The sequence below is a fragment of the Balaenoptera physalus genome, assembly GCF_965194825.1.
Source record: "Balaenoptera physalus genome assembly, chromosome: 11".
Taxonomy (NCBI): domain Eukaryota; kingdom Metazoa; phylum Chordata; class Mammalia; order Artiodactyla; family Balaenopteridae; genus Balaenoptera; species Balaenoptera physalus.
In genome coordinates, this window is record NC_138896.1 from 75,117,146 (window position 1) to 75,143,172 (window position 26,027).

The 26,027-nt window shown below is 50.5% G+C and overlaps 1 protein-coding gene across 3 annotated transcripts in view; it reads right to left on the minus strand.

Annotated features, from left to right (window-relative positions):
- Positions 1 to 14,432: 14,432 nt before the first annotated feature.
- Positions 14,433 to 26,027, minus strand: part of RFT1 (RFT1 glycolipid translocator homolog) — a 50,170-nt gene continuing 38,575 nt past the window's right edge. Inside the window, exon 14 of one of the 3 annotated variants that reach the window (XR_014251124.1) lies at positions 14,433 to 18,012. The gene's annotated coding sequence lies outside the window, so the exon portion shown is untranslated. The other 2 variants (XR_014251125.1, XR_014251126.1) reach the window with 2 other exon arrangements.

The following is a 26,027-nucleotide window of genomic DNA, read 5'->3' on the forward strand; positions in this document are numbered from 1 at the left end:
AACACAGCCAAAAATTAACAAATTAAATAAATAAATAAATAAATAAGAAGGTGGTCTCCTTAGAGAAGTCTTCCCTGCCCACTCCACCTAACAGGTTCTCTCTCTCCCCACAATTGGTACCTATAATTTATATCTGTATTTCTGTCATTTTGGGGGGTTCTGTCACCCTTGTCTAATAACCCCACAGACATCAGTCCCCCTGAGGGCAGAAATGTGCCTGTTTCATTCACTATGAAGCTGGCCCTTTCCCTGAGAGGCAGCAGGTTGATGAGAGGGTGGCTAGTGGGTCAGCTGGCAACATCCGAGACCAGAGGTTGGCACACCCATGAAGTACCCTGGCCATTCCCAACTCAGTCCCCACTTCCTACTGGTTCTGGGGGTGGTGGCTATGACCTCCTGCCCTCATTGACCAAGGGGTCAGTGTGTGATCATTCCGTGTGAACCCCTGTCCCCTGCTACTTCCAAGCAGTCCTACTCTGCAGGTGGTGTCAACTCAGGGCCTTCTTCTGAATGAGAGCATGAGGGCCAGGCCTGGACTCTGGGGACCCACAGAGCCCTCAGCCAGGACATGGGCCCATTTTCCACCCAAGAAGAACTTAAAGTTCTGCAGCCTCCCAGGCCCTGCTGTCAGCAGCCCTCCATTGCCACTGACCAGCCAGCACCCTTCAGTTAGCCCAAGGGAAGCAAGTCACATGATGATGCCCTGGGGCTAATCATGCAAATGATCAAGTAGATCACCACCAATGAGTCCCTGCTCACACCATGCCACTCTCCATTGAAGCCCAGTTCACTATGCTGGCCCTGCTGCCCTAGGGGCACAGGCTACTGTCACGTGCCCCTTCAACACCTGCCCGGCTCCACCTCCACGTCTTGGCTCCTGCAATTTCACCCCGCCAGGCATCCCTCTCTCCTATGCTGTGTTGTAAGGGAAAAAGCAGTGTGCTTGGAGGCACACAGCTTGGGGGTCAAGTCCAGATTTACTCACTGTTTATTTATGAGACCTCCTTTTTTAAAAATTTAATTTAATGTATTTATTTTTATTTATTTATTCATTTTTGGCCACGCCGCACAGCTTGCAGGATCCTAGTTCCCCGACTAGGGATCGAACCCGGGTCCCTAGCAGTGGAAGCACGGAGTCCTAACCACTGTACCACCAGGGAATTCCCCAATAAGACCTCCTTTATGGGACACTTCATCTCTCTGGGCCTCAGTTTCCTCATCTCTATAAAAATGGGGATAAAGCCACCTATCTTGCTGGGTCCTGAGAATCCAAGGCAGTAATGTTCATAAACACTCTTTGCAAACTGCGAAGCACAACAGAATTATAATAATTGGCCTGGTTCAAAGCCACTTCCTGCAGGAGGCCTCCCTAGATCTCTCCACTTCCTTCTCTGTCTACCTAGGGCACTTAGCTTGCTTTTCCCCAGTCACCTACCTTGGGAAAAGCACAGGCTCACCAGACCCCATTTCCATCCTTGAGTATCACAAGCCCAGGGCTATGCACAATTCATTCCCAGGGATCCCCCTCTACCTCCACAGCTCTCTTTTCCCAATTCATGGAGGAAAACAAAATTAATGGGTGCAATGTTCTCAATTTTATATTATTGGGCCATGCAATTTTCCTAAGCCTTTTTGCCCCTTCAACTTCTTATCTGCTAGCAAGAATTTAAGGGCACAGAACTGGTGACCAAGAACACTCAGCAATGCAGGGAAAACAAGGCTGGCGTTTATCTTTGGGGTGGTGAAATGTTCAAAAATTAGATACGGTGATGGTTGCACAACTTCATGATATACTAAAAACTGCAGAACTGTACACTTTAAAAGGGTGAATTTTATGAGTAAAAACTCCATTTAAAAGTTGTATGAGAGAAGTCTGCATTGACTTGTTCCGAGGACACAAGCCTGTAGCCCTTGGATCAAATGTGGCCCCAGGTGGTGCTTTACTTGACCTGCACAGTGAGGTTTTTTTACAATACTCTTTTTTTTGGGGGGGCGGTAATTTGCATAGAGTAAAATGCACCCATTTTATAAGCGTGCAGTCTCTGAGTATTGACAGAGGTAACCACGACCACAATCAAGATACAGAGCATTCCATCACCCAGAAAGTTCTTTCCATCCCCTTCCAGTGACTCCCCTGCCCACAGGCAACCACTGATCTGATTTTTTTTTTTTTTAATTTATTTGGCTGCATTGGGTCTTAGTTGCGACAACACTGACCTGATTTCTATCTCCATAGTTAGTGTTGTCTGTTTTTAAAAAATTCATCATAGAGTAATACCTTTTTGTGTCTGTTTTTGAGATTCATCCACATTGTTACATGTATCAGAAGATTATTGCCTTTTCCTCTGATGTTCAACCACTTTATTTCAGGTTAGATAATATTATTTTAATCACACAGAATGCCCAAGGAATGAAGATTCAGCACCTCTCTTTTCTACTGGTCTTCAAAATATTGTACCCGTATCGGTGAATTTTTGAGCATACACCCTCCAGTATGTTTATTTATGTTTAAATCATTATTTTATACACACATACTATTATATCTAGTAAAATATTACATGCATTATAAAACATACACAATATAGAGAAATTTTAAAAGGAAGAAGTAAAGGTAAGATAAATACTACTTTAATATAATTTTCATTTTATTTATCAAAGGAGTATAATCATTTTGGCCCTCACAAACTATTATATTAAATGATTATTTTTAACAATATTAAAGAAATATACATTAAAAATAATATTGTTAAAAAAAGGAATGGGATTTAAAATGCTTCTTTTTTTACACTGCTGAAGTATAATTGAAGTACAATAAACTATACATATTTAATTTTATAATCCGATTAGTTTTGACATATGAATATACCTATGAAACCATCATGACAATAAAGAAAACAAATATTTTCATCACCCACAAAAGTTTCTTCACATCTCTTTGCAATTCATCCCTCTCTCTGCCAACATGCCCAGGCAGCCACTGATGTGCTTTTGTCACTACAGTTTAAATTGCATTTTCTAGAATTTTATATAAATGGAATTAAATAGTCAGTACTCTTTTTTTGCCTGTCTTCTCTCATACAACTTAATGATTTTGAGATCCCTCCATGCTGTTGCATGTAACAGTAGCTCATTCCTTTTTCTTACTGAATAGTATTCCACTGTATGGATATATCACTATTTGTTTATCCGTTCCCTTGTTGATGGGCATTTGGGTTCTTTCCAATTTAGAGCTAGTATGAATAACGCTGTTATGAACATTCATATGTAAGTCTTTCTGTGGATGTGTGTTTTCATTCCTCTTTGTTAACAGCATATATATTATGTAATATATTAAATATAATGTACTAGAAATATTCATAATTATTAATTAGTAATATAACATATGATCTATGAAAATATATAATAAAACAATATGAAATACTAAATGTATAGGGATATGCACATGTAATATGAAATGTGTAATATGTAATATGTAAATGAAAATATAATTTATAGTATATAATAAAATGTAATTAATATAATATGTATTAAATATTTTGAATATATATAATAAATGTCCCATCAACAGTCATACACATTAAAAAGTATATATATATCACACACATACATATATATGTAAATACCTAAATACACATACACACTTTTATCTGATGTGTATGTCTTTTTTTTTATTTATTTATTTATTTATTTATTTATGGCTGTGCTAGGTCTTCGTTTCTGTGCGAGGGCTCTCTCCAGCTGTGGCAAGCAGGGGCCGCTCTTCACCGCGGTGCGCGGGCCCCTCACCATCGCGGCCTCTCTTGTTGCGGAGCACAGGCTCCAGACGCGCAGGCTCAGCAATTGTGGCTCACGGGCCCAGCCGCTCCGCGGCATGTGGGATCCTCCCAGACCAGGGCTCGAACCCGTGTCCCCTGCATTGGCAGGCAGACTCTCAACCACTGCGCCACCAGGGAAGCCCGATGTGTATGTCTTTGATGGGACATTTAGTCCCCATTCCCTGTGGTCCTCTACCCACCTGTTCTGAAAACCACATTAAAAAGAAGCAGTCACTCAGGCTTGACCCCAGAGAGGTCACTTCCAAGACCTGGAGGTCAAGTTGGGGCTGAGGAGCTGGCATTTGCAATCAGGACACCAAGGCTCACTATGCTGGCCAAGGGCTCCTGTATTTGGCTGCTTGCAGCCCAGGAGCCAGGAGGGAGTAGAGAGTAGGGCCAACTCAGGCACAGAACATTCTCCAAGCCTGTCACGGCCTCCTGAAGGGTCAGAGGTAGGAGGTTCATGAAGAGAGCTGGCCGTTGGGCCCTTGGAAGGGAGTTAGCAGGGTAAGCCCACCAGGAGAGGAAAGAGTAAAGGGCGACATGACAGTGGACCCTCCCAGCCTCTCCCCAAAGCCACCTGCTGGGCTTGGGCAAGCGCAGCCTGCATCCCTTTGATGCTCGGAGTCCTTTCTCCATCCCCTGCCTGCTTGATATGACATTGGACCCTCCCAGCCTCTCCCCAAAGCCACCTGCTGGGCTTGGGCAAGCGCAGCCTGCATCCCTTTGATGCTCGGAGTCCTTTCTCCATCCCCTGCCTGCTTGCCATGACTGGAGACCACAGTCCCCGCCTGTCCCATGCCCTCCATCGCACTCCCTGCCTCTTCCCATGCTGCCATTTTTCCTTTTTTATTAAGATATAGCTTACATTCAATAAGTATTAGGATATTGGTATGAATCTATAACATGTTAACACGGACATTCATTATGTTTGTTTGATACCTGTTATAGCAACAGAGAAGCTTAATCTCCCTGATAAACAAGAGCCTCACAGTTACCTGGCGGGGCTTCCAGCCAAATGTGTGGTGCCACTTCTAGGCCCCCAACTTGTTTCCCTGCTTGTCAGCGCTGGGTGGATTTGGGAGGAAAGAGATTTCTGCATAATACAGACAAAATCAGAGACAATGCCAATGGACCTTGCTTTACCCAGTAGCTTTGTACAAAATGAAGTGTAGCCAATTGAATTCTAATTTTCTCATTACTTACTTTATAATTCCTGAGATGTGTGATCTTCATTCCTGTTGGGTCTTGCTCCTAAGTCCTCAAATTTCCATTCTCCACTGTCTTCAGTCAGTTCTGGAGCACAAAACCTGAGACAGTCACTTTTAACTTCCTGATATAAATTATTTTATCCTTATAATCTGGCTAGTAACATTTGGGCTGCTGAAAGCAGAGCAATGCACTCAAAGATGTCTAGAGGTTCTTTCAGCTCTAAGATTTGGGATTGGGCTGTGAACACGATTGTGAATATTTCAGATAAGGAGTTTTCCAAGCAGCAGAGCCAGACTAAATCATTCATGCGTGCTTTCTCTCACTGATGCCAGCTGTGTGCCTGCACAGGTGGGACTGAGGTGCACAGACAGATCTATTAAATGGTCAACCCAGAATTGCTCCCAGTTGAGTAAAGTCCTCCCTAGGGTTGGTTCAATGAAAGGGGGTCCTAGAAAGGGCCTCTCTCCAAGGAAGGAGGCCTGATTTCCTCTCCTGAGCTGGGAGCAGAAAACCTGAGTCTGCTTGTCCCTTCTCTCCCAGAGCCTGGCTTTTCCTCTGTGCAGGTAGGGGAGGAGGAGAGACTCTATAGACCCTCCCAGCACCTTTGTGCTGGGTCCTCTGATAGATTCAATATGACAGCCAGGAGGCACTGCTGGGGAGAAGCAGACTTGGCAGGTGGGGGCAGGCTCTCTGCAGACAGCAAATGTCTTGTGCACTGTTCTTGGTGGGACCCCAGCAACCAGAGGATTAAGTAAAAGCATGCAAGTAAAGGTCTTCTGTGGTGCCCAACTTGTAGTCTCCCACATCAGCCAGATCCTCCATTGTAGCAGGACTCTGGGTTCCTGGAGGATGCCTGCCACCTCTAGCAGCCAGGCTCACTTCCAGATGGGAAATGGGGTGGGCTCTTTGAGGCAACCGAAGGTCTGGAACAGAGGGACTTCCAAGGATGAAGAACAACTGGAATTCACATTCATTGCCATTGTCAGTTTCCTATAAAATTAAACACACACTTACCCTGTGATCCAGTTTCTCCACTCTTAGGTTAAATTTACCCAAGAGAAGTAAAAACACACCCACACATAGAGACTTGCACAAGAATATTCAGAGCAGCTTTATTCATAATAGCTGAAAACTGGAACAACCCAGAGGCCTGTCAACAGAAGAATAGGTAAATTGTGGTATATTTATACAATGGAATACTACTCAGTGATAAAAAGGAATGAACAAATGTTAGACAAAGCAACATGGGCAAATCTAAAAGACATCATTCTGACCAAAAGAAGCTGGACGTAAAAAGGAATGCTGTATGACTACATTTAAAAAATGCTGGACGTAAAAAAAATGCTGTATGACTACATTTACTTGATGTTCTAGGAGAGCAAAACTAATTTCTGATGATGGAGGTCAGAGTAGCAATTACTTCCTGGGTAGGTGCTAGAGACTGGGATGGCACACAGGAAATTTTCTGGGGTGATGAACCTTGCTCTGGTCATGGTTACATGGGTGTCCATCTGCATGAGAGTTATCGGGTTGTACAGTCCTGATTAGTGCTTTTTACTGACTGTAACTTATTCCTCGATAGGAAAAATAAGCCTCTAGGATGCACTCCGAAATGAGGAGCCTCTGGGGGAGGGGTGCTGCAGAGAAGCAGGCAGAGGCCCTGTGTGTGCGCCCTAGCGCTCCCTTCATCCAACCCATCCTGCAGGAGCCTGGCTGGGAATTGATCTTCCTGGTTCTGGTCTCAACCGAATGTCGAGTGCACTGGCTGGTGAATGAGATCATACACATGTAAGTGGCAGTTTACAGCATGGAGGGCTTGGAGGCAGATCACAACTGGACAGGCCACATCATGCCCTCAAGTCAGCTGGGCCACCTGTCACCACTAGACTCTGGGCTTTTCTGAGGCCCCAGGACTGCCTGGCTGGGGTGGGGCATAAGGTCAGCTGTAGCCAACCTTGCTGGGAAGGAAGGGCCCAGCCCAAGCCTCTCCTAAGGGGTAGCCCTGGTGCAGAGGGTGACAGGGATTGACCTTAACAGACCTTAGCCACTGCACCCAATATAGACTAATCTCATCTTTGTTTTTTCCTGCCCTGTCTTCTCCCCATGCTCAGCCTGTCCACTCCTTTTTCCATCCAAGCACCAGCACTTCCTCAGACTGTCCCCTACTTGTTACCTTCTGAGCACTGGTTCTGCAGAAGAAATGACCCCAGGGGGCCCACACCCACACCTGTGGCAAGACATGGTTGTCCACATGCGGAAACACATACCACACACACACTCATTCACACACATCCCGGGAGGATCCCCGGCAACAGGCGTGGACTTACAGACGTGCACGGGTGCCTGCGGCCATGGGCACATCAACTATTGCCGCCGTGATAACACTCACTCTTTATTGGGTGTCCACTAAACACTGGGCAATGTCTGATCAGCGATTGCTTGTGATCCACTTCACATGTGCGCAGCCCTTGGCTAGATGGTCTGTCCATGTGTGGATTCATTCAATTCTCACCACAACACTGTGTGGCAGGTAGTATTCTGCCTAGTTTACAGATGATGACACAGGAGCTCAGAGAAAAGTCACCTGCCTGTGATCATCCACCCAGACACTCAACATAACCCCAAAGCACTGCAGCCAGGCAGAAAGCCCAGTCTGGCCCCTGCCCCCTGCACTCCCTCTCTCCCTACCCTCTCCTCACCCTCCCCCAGGTGGGGTCTCCTTTGATCAGAGGGAAGCAAGCCCAGCGCATCCCAAGAATGGGCTTTATTGAAAGCCCATTTCCATCATCAAATGGGCTTGCTCTCTATTTCCCTGGAGCTCTTGGTGGCTACTGGCCAGCAAATCCTCAGTGCTGTTTGGTGGGATGCGGGGGGAGTGGGCATAGAAAAGGCACGGTGAGCTCAGGAAGGGCTGGGAGAAACATCTGAGACAGGCCCAGGAGAGCCCCAAACTTGACACTTCAACCTCTCCCAGCACCTGGCCTGGCAGATGTTAGAATCCACACTGAGCTCCCAGGGCCCAGACCCTATCTTCCCGCTGCCCAGAGCACCTGCCTGTCCGTTGCTTCTTAATTTCCTATTCTGGGTCCTCCTTCACCCCATTTTCTAGAAGCAGAAAGTGAAGGCCGAGACAGATTGGGATTTGCTCATTCAGAGTGAGAAGTCCAGGAAAGGTCAATCTTTTCTAAGTGAGTTGCTTTGGGGCAGTTCCCCCCTAGTTAGATTGAGCCTGAGCAGGGACCATGTCAGCTACACCTCCAGCCAGCCCTGCTGTCAGATGTCAGGAAGAAACCTGGGGCCAGGGTGTAGTTCAGATCCAGCCTGGAGGAGAGGGCCCAGCAGGCCGCTGACCTCAATCTCCAAGTCTCCCGGCCTTGGAGAAGGAGCTGAGGTCAGGGCTCTGCTTCAGGAGAGGCCTCACCAGACAGCTCCTGCCTTTAAGATGTAAAGTTATACATCTTAAATATATACAATATAAATAAATAAATTAATTAATAAGTAACATATAAGATGAGTAATGAAAGAAATTCACATTGAAAGGATATGTTTTGGCAAAGTGTTAGTGGAACAAAGTGCAACAAGTCCTCTGATCCTGGGTGTGAGCTCAAGAGTTTGGAGGGTGATTTTTTTTTTTTTTCTTTTTTTTTAGGCTCACTGTGTGGCATGCTGAATCTTTGTACCCCAACCAGGGATCGAACCCATGCCTCCTGCATTGGGAGCGCGGAATCTTAACCACTGGACCGCCAGGGAAGTCCCTGGAGGGTGATTTAGCACCTGCCTCTCAGCTCAGCGAGTTCACTTCTCAGCATCTCTGAAAGACCCCAGAGGAGACGTGCACAGGGGTGTCCGTTGTGGCAGTCTGGAATAGCACCCCACTGGAAACGGCCTAGACGTCCAGGAACAGAGGAACAGATAAGCCCATGGGACATCTATATAGTGCACGTCCTCTGCTGCAATTACAATGACTGAGGAGGGGGAGGGGGACATGGCTGGTTTGGGGGTGCTGCGTGTCCACAGGAGCACAGGCTTTGCCAGATGCACAGGCTGTGCAGAAGCACCTGGGTCTACAGTCTGGGAGGGGTGTTCTGCTAGACATTTCCTGCCCTGCTTGGCTTCCCCCACGTCCCTACCTGTCCCCATCCCAACCCAAATCTTATTGTGGGGGGGTTGGGAGAAAGGAGAAAATAAACTCTGAAAATAGTTTGAGATGTGAGCTTTTAAAGGAAAAGGATTGAGTCTTGAAGCCAAAATAAGGGGACAGAGATAGGAAGTCAGGGCGTGGGTGGCAGTGTCATCATGGGATGGGCTGCCTGCAGGGCCAGGGCATTAGCACAGCTGAGCACTGCCACTGGGACACAAGCATTTCACAGTCACAGGACATTTGATAAATCATCTGTATGTGTTAAACACACATGCTCCTAAAGCACTTTCTTTTTTTTTATACAATAAATCTGTTGCTTGGGTAGCAGAAGTATAATTATTCTCATTTTACAGAGAAATATCAAACTCCTAACCCTTGTGAACTCTGAGCTTGTGAAGAACAAGGCCAAGGGAGCCTTTCAATTTAATCTTACTGTATTACATTTTAAAAATGAGGATGTTTTCATGTACTTCTTATGTAATAAAAACTAATTTTAAAAGTTAAAAAAATTGTTTTAATTGAAAACAAGGAAGGAAAAGAGAGAACTGAAGTCAAGGAGACCAGTGAAGAAGCTATTGGTGAAGGGGTGGTGTGGCCGGAGTCTGGGGGTCCCCATCTGTTTAAAATGGGTGCACTGAATCCTATGGTCACTGGAGCTGTTGACAGGACCCTAGCACTATTGGAGGTGCACTCTGAAGTCTGTGGGGTTTGTTCCCCAGATACTTGGCTGGAAGACAGGGCTCCCCCAAGTACCCTGTTCGGGCCTGCCTGCAGAGCTGCCCTCCCAGGCGTGCCTGATGCTCACAGGTCTCGACACACCAGGAGGCCAACTGGGCCATAGAGAAAGATCTGGCAACAGGGCTACCTCCCCAACCAGACCCCAGCCCTTAACAGGGCCCACCACTTCAGCCCTGCAGCCCAGTGGGGGATCTCCATGCAAATCAGCTGTATGAGCTACAGCTCAGTTCAGACCAGAGCTCCAGAAACAGGCCCCCAAGACACCCTCATTCTCTACTGCTCCAAGGCAGTATTGGGACAGCTGGACTCAGCCTCTAACTGCTCAGGCCCTCACCGGAAATATAATGCCCAGCAGCTCCACGGCCTCCGCCCTCTCTGGGAAAGGGCAGAAGTAGGGCGGCCTGGGTCAGGAACTCCCCACTCCCCGCCCTGGGCAAAGAGCTCCAAGCCTGGTTGGAGGAACAAGGCCAAGCAAGGGCTCAAACGCAGGTCCTTGACTCCCGTGGCTGCAAGCACAGCCTCAAGAGGCGGACAGGGCCACCATCTGCTCCCTTAATTGGCACCCACTTCCCCACTAGCACCAAGAGGCCATGAAGGAGGCGTGGTCACAGCATGGACAGCTTCTCACACAGCTCCTCCTGCCCAGGGGTGGGGTGGGCATCCTCAAGGAGCCTGTACCCGGGAGGCAGCGCTCCTGGGCCTCGCTACCGGCCAGGCCCAGATGAGGCAGAAGCCTCTGGCTGGGAGAGGCAGGGTGCAGAGACACCCCGTGCTTGCTGCAGCTAGCTACCAGGGCCCTGTGGGCACACATGCATTCATGTCTGGGAGGGTCATGGGAGGGTGTCTCTGCATGTGTGATGGCAACGTTGTGTGGTAGCTCAAACACAGGCTCTGCCGTCCCCCTGCCCGGGCTGGAATCCCTGTACCACCATTGCTGGTGTACCTCGGGCAGACAAAAGCCCCTCTGAGCCTCAGTTTCCTCATCTGCCAAAGCAGCATGACCCCAACAACTCTGACCCCATGGAGTCTTTGTGAGTGCCTGGGTCACGGTCAGCCCTTGGTCTACTCCAAGCCAACGCATCGGGTGTGGCCAGCTGAGTTCCTACCTGCCTCAGTGTCCTCAGTGTCCCCAGAGGAGGCTGAAGAGCCAGTTCCAATTGCTCCCCTGCCGCTGATATTCTAAGAAGGGGAGGCGAGGCGCTGAGCAGATTCAGGAGGGGAAAGCCTAAAGGCTCAGCGAGGGCTTGTGGGGTGTAGGGCCCAGGTGGACTTCTGGTCAGTGCCCCAGCCTCTGCTGGACCTGACTAGCAGCCATTCAGCATTTGGCAACTGTGTCTAGGGCCTGCCTTGCCATTGTCTCCCACCACCCTGCTCACCAGCACTTTGGAGGAAACACACGGGAGGGTCCTGCCCTCTAGTGGCCGCCGGCGGTCAGGCCTCTCCTCTTGGATCCCAGGCCTCAGGGGAACCCACTGCCCGCTCTACCTTCTCCAGTGCCGGCTTCACAGGAACAAGTCTGTTTTACAGTGGCTGAAACTGAGGCTGGTCCTAGGAGCTGGCTCAGCTATCTTAAAATCTCTGAGCACCTTTGAGCCCTGAGGGCTCTGCTTCCGGGCTCTTGGTGGTCCTAGGGTCCTAGGGTCACAGGGTCTGGGTCCACTAAGAGGGAGGCCTGACTGTGCCCAGGATGAGGGTACTCACGGACCATGGTCAATACAAGCAATACAGGAAGCAGGGAGAGCCTTAGCTCTGGAATGGGGCACATGCTTCTGCCCAGGCTCCCCACATGCCCGCACCCCTGCTTCCCCCATTGCAGCCTGTCATCAGGCTGTGACCAGTGCCTATGGATGGGGGGAGCACCACAGGAGCTGAGAACTTAGCCTAGGGCTTGACACAAAAGCTGCTTTGCTTCTGGACACCCCCATCTGTGCCCCAAGTGAAAGGAGGCGGGGACCTGGGGAAGGAGGGAAAACTAAGGGGAAGTCCCTCCTCTCTAGGGAGAGCCTCTGCATCCTCTGTCCCTCAAGGGAGGCACAAGTGTGAACCCATCAGATAAGCAAGTCTTTCCTTGCCTTTACCGAACCATGAGCTGAGCCTGGGACAGGGTCATTCCCCCAGGCCCTCCATGTCTCTCCTGCCAGCCCCGGAGGCCTCTTCCCTTCATTCCTGGAGTCTGAAATGCAAAGAGCTGTGGCTCTGTGCCAGGCGCTGAGGATTCACATGAACAAAGTGGGCCTGCCTGGCCCTGGGGCAGCTGGCGCCCAGGGTAGGAGGTGGCCAGTGACAGCACAGGCCTCTGCAGAGAAGCACTCAGCGCACACGATGCCCAGTCAGTCCCACCCAGGACCCACAGAGACCCCGTGGCTCTGGGCAAGGGCCCGTCCCAAGAAGCCTCTAGGTTCTGACAAGGACATCCGAGCTCCAGGCACACATACCCCCACGAATCCCCACTCACGCACACACTTCCTGCTCCCAATTAGCACTAATTAGACAGCGGGAGAACCCACAGACCGTGTAGCAAAAGCAGTCAGGTCTGTGGGGTCCCAGGGAGGCAGTCCCCATCAGGCACCAGGTGAGAGGGCCTTGGGGGAAGGGCCCTGGGGTCCCTGCTTCTCTGAGGGGGGATCAAGTGACAGGGTCACATCTGCCAGGGACCTCAGTGGTCCCTCTGGAAGATGGGAGCTGCCCCAGGTCTGGGCAGACTGGAGGATGGGGAGCCTGACAAACACCTCCCTTTGAGGCCTTCCCCCAACCTCCTCATCCCAACCTGGCCTCTCCAGTTCCTCTGCTCCCAGTCCTCACTCCATACGTCATCCACTCATTCATTCATCTATTCACTCATTCATTCATGCGTTAAGTGTCCACGGACCTCCTAGGGCCAGGCCCTGGGACCACAGAGACAGACATGAAGCTGATCAGCAGGGCCTTGGAGGTGGGTATGAGGGCAGGCGAAGCTCCTAGTGCTTAACTCCTCCACTTGAGCAGCCCCTTCCTCTACCACTCACCCCCACCCAGGCCTGGGCCCAGCTTGGCATAGATTACAGGGGGCAACCCATCAGATGGCTTCATCCCATTCCTGATGGAGAGAAGGAGGCCAGGCTGGCGGTGCGGTGTACTTGTGAGTGGAAGGATCAGCCCCACACCTTCCTTCGTGTGGCTCTGGTTGGCACTCTCTGGGTGAGGCTGTTGTTCTCTTGGTCATTCAGACTGGACTCAGAGGATAGGCCAGCAAGGCCAGCTGTGCACATGCCCATGACCAGGCCTGCGGGCACAGCACTGCTAGGAAGTCATAGGATTTGGGGGGTAAGAGGAAAAGGGGGGTCCAAATCCCAGTTGCTCTGACGTGGGGCTGGAACACACATGGCTGAGCAACCTGGGCCCCAGACCCCAGGGTGAGGGCCCTGAGCCAGCCAGCCCCCTTTACACCACACCACACGGCTCAGGCCCTCAGCCGCAAGCTGGGGTGGTTGGAAGAAAGCAGGTGTGTCCAGCCTGGCCCCTGTTCCCCAGAACATCCCCATCAGGGAAACAGAGGCTGGGCTCTGCTCCCCTCCCTTTCCTACCTGAGAGACCAACAGTCCTGGGCAATTTGGTGTTGCCATGACAACCACACACTTTCTTCTTCCCTACTTAGCAGATTGAATTTGAGCTGCCGATTAAATCGTGGTCAACTGTCTGTTTAGAAGGCATGTGGCTGCTTGGAGAGATCTATGCATCTTCCGTTTCCCAAGTGCCTCTGATGCCCACTCCTTGCTTCCTGATGGCTGAGGCCAGCGAGACATGTCCTGCACCAGCTCCTGTGTCCCAGGGGCGGTCCTGGCCCAGTGGCAGCATCCCCTGCCGGTCTGGCCTCCGTCTGACAACACTCTGGTGGCAGCTTCAGGGGCGGGTGGATGGTGGTCATCAGAGGCCCCAGACCATGCACAGGCCTCTTCCGTGTGAGGCACAGGGGTTTCCAGCAAGAGTTCTGGACTCAGAAGGCTCTCTGTCCCCTTCAGGGGTGTGCGCTGCCTTTAGGGACTCGGCGGCCTTGGCTGGGAATTGCCTGTGTGTGAACAACTGGATGACCAGGCCCCCTGGGGCCCTCGGAACCACGCTTTCCCAGGAGCTCACCTTAGCTGACCGTGACCAGCAAAGGAAAGGAGTCGCCTCCAGTGCAGAGCATGGGGGCTGGGGTCAGAGCTCAGTCCCCCAGTGAAGGAGACCTGGGGTGGTGGGAGAGTGGTCTCTCTGTGATAAGGGGGTTGCCAGTGGCCCTGGGAGGCACATGTCAGCCTGGCAGTTGGGTGAGGGCTGGTTCAGCCTGTTCAACGGGAGGTAGCCATGGGCAGTCAGAGAAACGCGTGGACCTGGCTGTCGGGCAGACTTGTGGCTCAGGCTGTTCTCAAATCTGCCTGGGACAGGGACGGACGTGGATGCGGGGGAACTTACCAGGAAGGGTCACTCAGGATGAACAGGGAGACCCGCCTCTGCCCTCTGCAGTCAGGGCTGAGGCCTCTGCCCCACGTTCAATCCTTTTTTTTTTTTTTTTTTTTGGCTGCACTGCTCAGCTTGTGCTATCTTAGTTCCCCGATCAGGGATTGAACCAGGGCCCATGGAAGTGAAAGTGCCATAAGCGTCCTAACCACTGGACTGCCAGGGAATTCCCACCACATGCAATCCTGCTGCAGGTTAAACCCACCACGTGGTCCTGTTTACATGGTCGCCGCCCCACAGGGCTGCAGCATCCTCTGGTGAGGGGGTGGCGGCTCTTGACTGTAACTGCATCTCCTGGGTTAGGCCCGCATCTCTGCCCCCATCTTACTACTGCTATGATGTTGGGCAAAGTTCCTTAACTTCTCTGAGCCTTTTCCCTCTGGGGAAGGGAGGGGCCCACAGATGGGACCGTGAGAGTGGAGGAGGGGGGGGTGAGAGGCTCCCCGAGCAAAGTCTCCAGGGAAAACACAGACTCCGTGATACTTGCTGAGGTTAGTCATGTTGCCAAGAGCTTTATAGTGTTTGCTCAGCGTTTTATAATTTTGTAGGGGACAGCATAAAGTATTTTTAAAAAAGCAAATGAAATAACGAGACCATTAATAGCCTGAGGATTGTAGTAGAAAGGAAATAGGATACTACTTGGTTTAGCAGAGAACAATGTTTCTATAGTTTTAACCATGTGAACATGAATATCAATTTACCCCAAATCATAACACTGGGAGGATGGGAAGGTAAGTGTGCAGGGAGGTGGCCATTAGAGCTCATTTTTCCATACGAGGAGGTCAATATTCTAAAGTGGAAACAATCAAGAAATAGCATTACATGCAGATTACTTAGAAATATGAAGGGAAACAGAAGAAGGAATGACGAAAAGAACTAAAACAATGGGCCAAGGAGAAGGAAGCTTGGAGGGGAGCAGAACCTGCCCTTTGGGGGTTATCTTTTAAAACTATGTACATGTGTTTTTTTGATCAAAAGAAAAACTGAAAATAAAAATAGGTAGAGTTTAGATAGAAAGCAGGCTGAGGCTGGAGAGGTAGAGTAACTCGTCCAGGGTGGCAGAGTTGGGAGACAGCCTAGCAGGGATCCACACTCAGCTCTGAGAGCTTGGAGTGACCTGGTCAAGACCATGGACTCCACCTATGGGCCGGTGGCTCACCAAGCGCCCAGAAAGGCTGCACAAATAAGGCCTCCAGCCTAACCGGCTGCACCCTATGCCTCTGGGCAGGGAAACAAGGCCCAAAGCCACTTCCCTGAGGAGATCACGTCACCCCGAGGGAGGAGCAGGAGCAGAGGGTGGTTTCACTTCCTTTCTGTTTACTGGTAGCTTTAGTTCCCAAGTTCCCCATCTAGCCAGGCTGATTAGTTAGACTCTCCAGGGGGAGACCTGGGGTATCAGTGACTTTCCTGACACCTTGGGAAGCAGTTCCCTGTGCCAGACACACTCCACCTGCAGCCAAGGAGGCAGTGGAGCCTGGAGGGTCGGGTCCTCGTTGCTGGCTTGTGCTCACCAGAGGCACCAAGGTCCACTGCTCCTCCAGGAGTTTCCCGGCTTCTGCAGTGGGAAAGACAGTCGGCTGAATGACCCAGTGACAGGCTGCCATGATCTCACAGTTACCGCTGAGCATGGCCTGGGTGCCTGGCATTGTGCAAAGCCTCTTTCATGTGAAAGGAGGGGTATGGCCCACTGGCTAGCAGGTCCTGGGTCTGGGCTCCAGGCTGGCTGGTCATTAACACAGTGTGACCTGGAGAGGCTTCCTTCCATCCCGGGGCTTCCTCTGGGGTGAGGCTGGGGCCGAGAGGCAGGGCCCTGCTCTGATACAGCAAGAGCGCTCTCAGGCTCCATCAGTGGGCAAAATGCAGAAGAGGTCTCTGTGTCAAGATATTCTCTACCACGTGGTTTACAATCGTAGGGAAAACTGGGGACAACTTACCTGGTACACCGCGTAGTAAAAAAGAACAATGTAGAGGGCAGTGTATACATGGCAAGATGTGTGCACCACATGCAAAGTAAAAAGAGGCCATGGACGGGATGGGGCGTTTCTAACTGTCTACAGGGCACTTGGCTGCCCAGGATACTTCATAATTTACAACTTATAAGTTAAAATAAGAAATACCTGAAATACATAATGCTGTTAGAGATAAGATCATTTGCTACCAGGAAGAACAATACCCGGAGATATTTTAGACTCTGTGATGATTTCTGCTCTGGTCTAGCTCCCCTGTCTGAACGCAGGCCCAGGCTCCAGCCTCGGAGCACACAGGCCCACCTGCTTTCCCACTCTCCACTCAACCCCAAATAGTGCTGCATGGTGACTTTTTCTTGGCCCCCACCATGGTCCTAGAGCAACAGTGAGTAGGGATCAGAACCTTTTGTAGATGGAGAAGATGATCTTATGAACAGACAGTGGCAGGCCTGGAATTAGAGCGTGATTTTCAGGCTCCCTGGCTCTGTTGATTATCTGTATCAACAGCTGGTCCCTGGAGCTAAAACATCATCTCCCAAGCTGCAAAGACAACCAGAAACCTTGCAGAGTCGGGGGAGTGGCCCACAGAAGCTGATGGGAGTGGGGAGGCCTGGAGCACCGGGCTCTGTGGCACACCCAGGTCACAGCTCCTTTAGAAGAGGAGCAAGAGGAAGGCCTGATGGACCCCCACTGCTCAGATATGACCCAGACACCAAAGGTCAACAGCCTTACTCCTTCCCCAAGGAGCGGTGCCAGACCCAGACATGTCTGGTGTCTCCCTGCTCTCCTTGAGTCCTAACTGTGGGCAGAACCCACTTCCTTTCTTAGGAAAATCTCACCTTAATAGCAGCACTCAAGACAGAACCCTCTGGGCACCCTAGGTTCTGGCGTTTCTCTTCCTCTCAGCTGCTTCTGGAAGGGGAAAGCTGGTTGGTCTGAACCTGGCATCCTTTATCCCAGTCCAGAGAAGGAAAAACAACAAACGAAATAGAAGTTTATAGAGGTTAAGTCTGAGAGGCTGATGGCAGAGGCAATGGTTGTTTTTTGTTGTCTTTTTTAGGGTGAGGAGGAAGAACTCAACAAGTTTCAGATCAGCTTTGATGAGTGGGTTCAAGGTGAGGACACTGGCAAACTGGAGATCGAGGCTGGCGGCGGGGGTCGTTTCGGGAGTGTCCTCACAGCCACCATGACCCAGGCCTAAAGCTGAGGTCAGGGGAGCCAGTGCCCATGGCCGCCCACCCACATGGCAGGACCATCGCAGACCCTTCCATTTTCTTCAGAAGCTGCCGACAGCAGCTGGCCCTCCTTGGACAAAGCCACATTCTCTTCTATCACCTGGGGTCTTTCTTCTTTCTGCTTTAATCTAAGGCTACAGGGAAATTTAAACTACCAGTTGAGGTAATTTCTGAAATTGCTGAAAATCATTTAACAAGCTTTGGAAGCATCCCCTCTTGCTCTGGGGGGCCACTCAGGCTGAGCCTGAAAGAGGTCATTTGCTGGCTCTCCCTGGAAGCTGTGGCTTTGCTTCCCCAGGCTTGCCTACCTGAGCTGGCCAAGAGTCAGAAGGCCTCGGGCAGTCTCCGTTACCCACGTCCTCACCTTCTAAGCTCCTCCAGGCAAGCTGGGCTGAGAAGGATCTTTCGTTTCCTCTTCACCTGCAGCACTGCCTCCAAGAAAAGGGGAAAGAAATGTTGCCACTGAAGGGAAAAAGACTCAACCACATGCATGTCTGTGGACTGGGTTTAGGTGGGAAGGAGGGAGCAGGTAGGCGTGAAACAAATGTTCCCAGGGGCCACAGTTCCTCTCTGTTCAGCAGATTTATAATTCCACTCACACAGCAAACGGGCTGGTGCAGGGCACCCCCTGCTCAGTGCCCCTCCATCCCCTCATGGAATCCTTGCCACATCCTATGAGGCAAGTGCTCTAATGCCCAGTTTTAGATGCGTAAACTGAGGCTCAAAGAGATTAACTACCTTGCTCAAGGTTGAAGTGGGGATGGGTCTGCCTCCAAGACCCTCTCTGGAACCCACACACAACCTGCCTTCCTAATTCTTTTTTTTTTTTTTTAATGTAAGGGCTTGGGTGCTCTTATAGCTACTTTATTTATTTATTTATTTATTTATTTTTGACTGTGTTGGGTCTTCGGTTCGTGCGAGGGCTTTCTCTAGCTGCGGCAAGCGGGGGCCACTCCTCATCGCGGTGCGCGGGCCTTTCACTATCGCGGCCCCTCCCGTTGCGGGGCACAGGCTCCAGACGCGCAGGCTCAGTAGTTGTGGCTCACGGGCCCAGCTGCTCCGTGGCACGTGGGATCTTCCCAGACCAGGGCTCGAACCCGTGTCCCCTGCATTAGCAGGCAGATTCTCAACCACTGCGCCACCAGGGAAGCCCTGCCTTCCTAATTCTTAAGGGAGAATGAAAATAGGGCTGTTGGAAGAAAGGGAAAGGAGCGTGATGGGGTCAAGGGCATGAGCAACTGAACCTGACGGGGGCGAGGGCCCAGGGGGTGGAGAGGTGAGAGGTTGGAGACTGGATAGCAGGTGGTGCTGGGCTCCCGAGGGCACCCAAAGAACAAGACCAGGCAGAAGCGGGGGAAAAGGGATGGGTCCTGTGTTTACTAATGCCACATGTTTGGGGTTTAGTGCCTTCTGGGGGTGACAGGGCTAAAGAAAAGTGGTTAAATCACCAGTATTTGTAATGTCCTCACTTCTCGCTCCTTTGCTGGCCCAGCCGTAAACAGGCCTTGAGTGGGTTAATAGGAGCGAGGGTGGGGAGAACAGAGCTTGGGCTGGGGAGGGGGTGGGGTGGACAGCATCAGGAGAGGACTGGCCGAGGGTGAGGAGCAGAAGAGAAAGCGGGCAGGGAGGTGCGCACACAGGACATGTAGGGAGTCTTGCTATGGGTTGTTTTCTCCAAGGCTTTCAGAGCTGCATTTGCCTGTCCTACCTCTGTTCTCCTTCCATCCTCCCTGGGCTATGCAAGGTGGGCTACTGACAGATGAGGAAACTGAGGCACAGAGAGGCAACATCTCCTGCCTATGATTACAAAGTGATGGAGTGGCCAAAGTTAGCTACCTTCCCACTCCTTGGTGGTGTCACCTGGGGTCAAGGCCACCAACAGACAGGGGACCATGGGGTACAGACAACTTTTTCTTTGTAACGCAACATAATTTTTGACCAGATTTGTTTCTCCCAAATACTTCTTATGCGTGCTAATGCCTGTGCAAAACAATTACCTTAAATTCTTTAAGATGAGATAAAGACTGAGGTGGGAGAGGAATTGTGGGAGAAAAAGTCATGGAAGGTCAGCGAGGAGGTTTAAAACATTCAAAATCGTGGATTTCAAAAAACGTGGGGTTTTTTGTTTTTGTTTTTAACAGAAAGAACCTTTTTTTCAAGCAAATTCTTAGACTAACCCCTAATTTTCAAAACAGATAAAAAGGGTGCTGCTCCAGTTGGAGTAGGAGCTGGATGGCCCGTCCATCTCCTCAGGCTCAATGTTATCACTACAGCTCAAATCCAGCCCTTGTTAACCTGAGGGAGGAACGGAGCCCAAAGGTAGATGGTACGTGGCACGTGCTCAGTGCGCCACAGGTGGTAGAGCGAGGGAGGCTTGTTCAAGGTCACCCATTGAGTTAGAAAAGGGCAGCCAGGCTGGAGTATAACCATGTATATGACACCATGGGCCGCTTAGAAAGCAAAACTCTGTTCGTGTATTTCAGAAGGCAGACATGGACGCGAGCGGACTTCCCTGGTGGTGGTGCACATGGAAGGAACGCCGCGGGCAGGACACCTCTGGGGTCTTCCCCCAGAGCCTGGCTCTCAGCCATATGTTTGTAGGGTTGCTGCAGGGAGAGCTGAAAAGAGGCAAGGATGAGTGGCCAGTGTGCTTGGGCATCTTGCCATCAGCCCCGTATGATGTCACTCCCGCTTACTAAAGAAAAAAGAAAAAAAATTCAAGTAGCTCTATCCTTTCTATTGCCCCCCAGAGCTGGACATCTGCACACCTGCAAGAACATCGTCTTGTCATTGGAGAGATGCCACTTAGGGATTTCACAAGCCACATGAGGAAGAAAGGAATCTTCAGCTCTAGCTCAAGAACATAAAAATGCGCTGTGCTAATCTGGTTTGTTCATAAAATTGTTGTGTTAATGCCCTGGGGGAAACAAAAAGGAAAGATATTTTAGCAACATTCCCTAGTTTGGTTGGGATTACATGTGGGGGAAAACATTGCCGTTTCCCTCACGGGTAAGGGTTTTGGTTCTCCTGGGTCCTCATGGTTCTCCCTGCCTGGCCGTGCCAGTCCCTGATGACGAGAGTGTGCCCCGAGCCCAGGGGAAGCTGGGGCTAGTCAACGCTGGGGTTCACAACACACACCTCCCGAAAGGACCGAGGCTCCTGTGTCACCCGGAGTTGTCTCATAACTCTCCTTCTGAAAGATGCCCTCTGGTCCCCCTAATGCCACGCTCCCTGGTGTCAACTTTTGTGATTTTCAAAAAGCAGTGCAGAGAAGCGAGTGAAGAGCCACAGTGAGTCAGGCTTTCATTTCAGACTCTCCTTCTCTCCCGCCCGACACGGCTGCGTGGAAGCCGCACACTATTAGTTCCACATAATTGAAAAGTGTGTCAGGATCTCTCAGACACGAACCCGAAACATGCTGATCAGTTGTCACCTCCAACGTGACTAATGCAGTCGTGTCTTAATTAGTCACTGTTTACTGCGTTGACAGCATCAGAGCCCCGTTCCAAGGCCCCAGTTTGTGATGCGGATGAGATTAAAGGACTGAGAGTTGCCAGGTTTTCAGGTCCCCTTCCCACTGAGCACTCTGAACCCAGGTGGCCTCTGCCAAGTGCATTGGTCAGACCAGGGCAGCACTGTGACAGTAGAGCCAACAGGGACACATTTTTGGATGGAGGGAGGTAATGAGACAAGTAAATGGTGGACTAGATCATTCCCTCACAAGTTGGGTGTTACATCACAGGCCCTTGGGCAGCTCCTCTGAGGCTGAAGGGGCAACTCCGGATGAACCATGCCACCCTGCCCAGCCCCTACCCAGTGAGAGCTGATTGAACTGGGCACTCAGCTGCCCCGAGGGTGGCCCATCCACTGGCTCCCTTATGACCCATGGCCCACAGTAGCTAACCTGGGCCAGTTCCATTTCTCCTCTGGGGCTTTGCGTACAGAACAGAGCTTAAACCCGAGAGGAGAGACTGCAAGCAGGAGATAAAAGGTGGTGAAAGAGACTGTCTCGGGACTTCCCTGGTGGCGCAGTGGTTAAGACTCCATGCTCCCAATGCAGGGGGCCCGGGTTCGATCCCTGGTCAGGGAACTAGATCTCACATGCATGCCGCAACTAAAAGTTCACATGCCACAACTAAGGAGCCCACCTGCTGCAACTAAGGAGCCAGCGAGCCGCAACTAAGGAGCCTGTGAGCCGCAACTAAGACCCAGTGCAACCAAATAAATAAATAAATATTAAAAAAAGAAAGAAAGAGACTGTCTCATCATTGGAAGAACGTGGACCCCTACCCGAGAGCAGCACCTATATCTGGGAACTCCTCCTCTCATTGCCCACCAGCCTGACTGCCCACCATCTGGTCCCCAGGACAGGTGGGTATCACCCCAGTGTGAAGCCAGGAGGAGCAGAGAAACCAGGAGCTGCCCCAGCACCCAGCACCTGCTAGCCTCATGGTGAGGCAGCCATCCAGGCACCCCCTCTCCTCCTTCTCAAGCCCCCTGGGGCCCTTTGTTTATTCAGCCTCATAGGCGCAGAATCCAGGCCCCTTCAACTCTTCAGGAACCTACAGAAATGACTGAGATGGAAAAAAACTTACTGGATCCGAACACAAAGCTTCAAAGCTGATGTTCAAATGTCTACAGAACATATCACCAGGAGAGTTAGCCAACCACAACTCCTGCATACTTACATATCTGTTATGCTCAATGTGGGACAGGGTGTACTGTAACAGGTTTGACAAGCCATGGGGAGGGGTCTCCATGAGCGTGCTGCAGCCTTGACAGGGTTCTAGGTGCACCTACTCTGGTGAGGACCCCGTTCGTGAAGGGAAAGACTTAACTCCCTACAGCTCACCTCTAGCACTTTCCCTCTAAGCCATACTACCCCAGAAGGATGGAGAAGCTGACAGGCCAAGAGTTGACTGCACTTTGGGACAGGGGCACCTAGCAACTTTGGCTAATTAATCTGGAGGATAATTAAGAAGTATTTATAAGACTTCCTTCATTAGGCCCCTAAAGGAGGCTGAACTACATTAGGAGCCCATTTTCCCTATTTCACTCTGATACACCCAGATGGTTCTGGTTAAGAAGGAATGACACTAAGTAGGGGGAATGATTGTGCCACAGTAATTGGGGTCGGACTGATGATGCAAATCAATGAGTCTTCCTTTCCCCCCAAACTCTTCAAATAAAACACCTTTCTTGCTACCCTTGAAAGTTAATTAGGGACTTCCCCAGTGGCCCAGTGGTTAAGACTCTGCACTTCCACTGCAGGGGGCGTGGGTTTCATCCCTGGTCGGGGAACTATGATCCCACATGCCGCACAGTGTGGCCAAAAATAAATAAATAAAATAAAGTAAAATAAAATAGAATTTAAAAAAAAATCTTAAAAAAAAGAAATTTGGTCTTCCCTGGTGGTACACTGGTTAAGAATCAGCCTGCCAATGCAGGGGACACAGGTTCGAGCCCTGGCCTGGGAAGATCCCACATGCCACAGAGCAACAAAGCCCATGCGCCACAACTACTGAGCCCGTGCTCTAGAGCCGCGAGCCACAACTACTGAGCCCGCGCACCACAACTACTGAAGCCCTCGCGCCTAGAGCCCGCATTCCACAACAAGAGAAGCCACCGCAATGAGAAGCCTGTGCACTGCCACGAAGAGTAGCCCCCGCTCGCCTCAACTAGAGAAAGCCCGCGTGCAACAACGAAGACCCAATGCAGCCAAAAATAAATAAAAATAAAAAACCCTGTTTAAAAAAAAAAAAGAAAGTTAATTAACAAATATCAATAAAATATTTACAACATTAAGGACATTCACTCAGGTAAACAGCAGTAAAACAAATCACTTTCCACCTGCATGTGATTGGCTCAGAAGTCTCATTTCCAAATAAAATACACGAGTCAAGCACCCGAATGAGGAAGATATAAAGGTGAAGGAGTACCCTGGACTCCCTAAAACCCACAGGCCTAAAATCACACACTTGTCCTCCCTGCCCTGATATTAGTTCTGACCTGCCAAAAATGGCTGCATATTTTAAAAACATGACCAAGACAAGGACAGGCCAGACAGAGAAGATAGGAAAGAGAAAATGCTATCAACAATGGGAAGCACTACTTTGGGTGGAAGGGAAAGGCAGTGAATAAACTGCCAGGCCTGTCAGTCTGGGACACAGAAAGCTCCATCGCAGGGGCCAGGAATCCAGCCCCTCTTTCAAAGTCAGAATCATGGTCCAGTAACGTCAACGTAGGGAGAAGCGTTCTGATGAGGAATAAAAATGATTCACATACTCAAGGTACTTGCCCACTTTCCTTTTGAAATTTAAGAGTTTTTGTTTCTTTTTTGGAAGCAGAAGTAGTATGAAACATCTTCACAGAGATGTGAAGAAAATAATTTATTCATTTTAAAATGGGGAAATTGACATGAAACTAGCACTATGAATACATGGTTTTAAAAAAAGACAGGAGGGAGGAGGTGCCCTGGTGAATTAGGTGGTAAGCGGCAGGGAGTGGGGCAGAGTATACAGCATCTCCTGAGCCAGAAGTCACAGCTGAGGAGGCATTAAGTAGCACAGCAGCATCCCCTCACGGAGGGACCTGACAGGCCAAACCTGAAGACACCAACACACATGTGGCCAGAGCAGCACAGAAAGAAGAAATGCTGTTATCCTCACCAACAAAAGCTTCTTTGTTTCATAAATGCATGTGCTTTAGAGACTTGTTTCCATGGAGAAGTAGCCTCACTATATTTTGAGTGGCACTTAAAGCCTCAAGTGTGATTCCCCCCGCAAAACCCTTCTTGGGTAACGTGGGGCAGCTCAGCACCCATGTATGCAAGCACCCTGAGGCACAGGTGTGGCTCTAGGGGAACAGGGGGAAAGCCCCAGAGCGAGTGGTCGGGCCCAGCTGTGCTCCAGGGAGCAGCGGGGACAGAGGCAGAGGCCATGGCTGCAAAGGGCCTGCTGCCCAAGTGCTGGAGCCCGGGAAGCAGGCGTTAGTAATGGGACAACACCCACTTCCCAAAACCCTGGGCCACGGGGACTCCTCTTTCTATAAACAGGGAAGCAGGCCACAGGAAGCAGTCCCCGGTGGCCGTCCCAGCTGGCCATCTCTCAAGAGGCGCTGGCCCTGACTGTGGCAGCCCCGTGCTGATAGCAGAGCCCGGCCGCATGGGGACGAGATGAGCATGAGCCCTTGCTGTCAGACACAGAGGCTCTCCAAGCTGGAAAACAGAGTGGGAGCCATGGTGTTCCTGCTCCCGAGGAGGTGGGGCGTCAGCATTGCTGCTCAGGCAATGGCAGCTGTCTTCCTAGAGCTGGGAATGGACACTGTGAACACGAGCACGACTGGCCCTGGGCACTGAGGCTGGTGAGGATAATGGGGTGTGCCAACCTCAGTTTGCCGAAAAAGCTGGTCCCAAAGTCCTGCCCCAGAGACGCAGAGGCCAAAGGTCTGGAATGGATCCTGGAAACCTACATTTATAACTTGCAATCCAGGTGATTCTGAGGCAGGTGGTGCGAGGACCACACTTTGAGTCTGGGGTCAAGTGGGCAGGGGTTGGGTGACAGGGTTCTAGGGGAGAGAAGGGTGGTCAATGGCAGCAGAGAAGGAACTTGTGAGGGCTGGAAGCCCATTTCTGTGCATTCAAAAGACAAAAAAAAGTACTTGGGGGGCCTTTCCTGGTGGCGCAGTGGTTAAGAATCCGCCTGCCAATGCAGGGGACATGGGTTCGAGCCCTGGTCTGGGAAGATCCCACATGCCGCGGAGCAACTAAGCCTGTGTGCCACAACTACTGAGCCTGTGCTCTAGGGCCTGGGTGCCACAACTACTAAGCTCACGTGCCACAGCTACTGAAGCCTGTGTGCCTAGAGCCTGTGCTCCGCAACAAGAGAAGCCACCGCAATGAGAAGCCTGCACACTGCAACGAAGAGTAGCTCCCGCTCGCCACAACTAGAGAAAGCCTGTGTGCAGCAACAAAGACCCAACGCAGCCTAAATAAATAAATAAATAAATAAATAAATAAATAAAATTTATTAAAAAAAAAAAAGAGAGAAGCTACCACAATGAGAAGCCCGAGCACCGCAACAAAGAGTAGCCCCCGCTCGCTGCAACTAGAGAAAGTCCACGTGCAGCAACAAAGACCCAACTCAGCCAAAAATAAATAAATAAATAAATTTATTAAAAAAAAAAAAAAGTACTTGGGGGCGGGGGGCTGCCTTCTGTGTGTGCCACCCACCCTACCCCACGGGGCAATCAGTTCTTCTGAGGTAGGCTGACCCTGCCTTACAAAACATGACCAAGCCCATGATTCTGGAGGGCCTCTGATTGTTCAGTGACACCTTGCATTTAGCTACTTTCCCTGCAATTAACACGAAGCATTCTCTCCTTGAATAGATAAAAAGGTGTCCAGGTGACTGGGTCCTAGTCTTGGTCCACTGGTGGGTCTTAA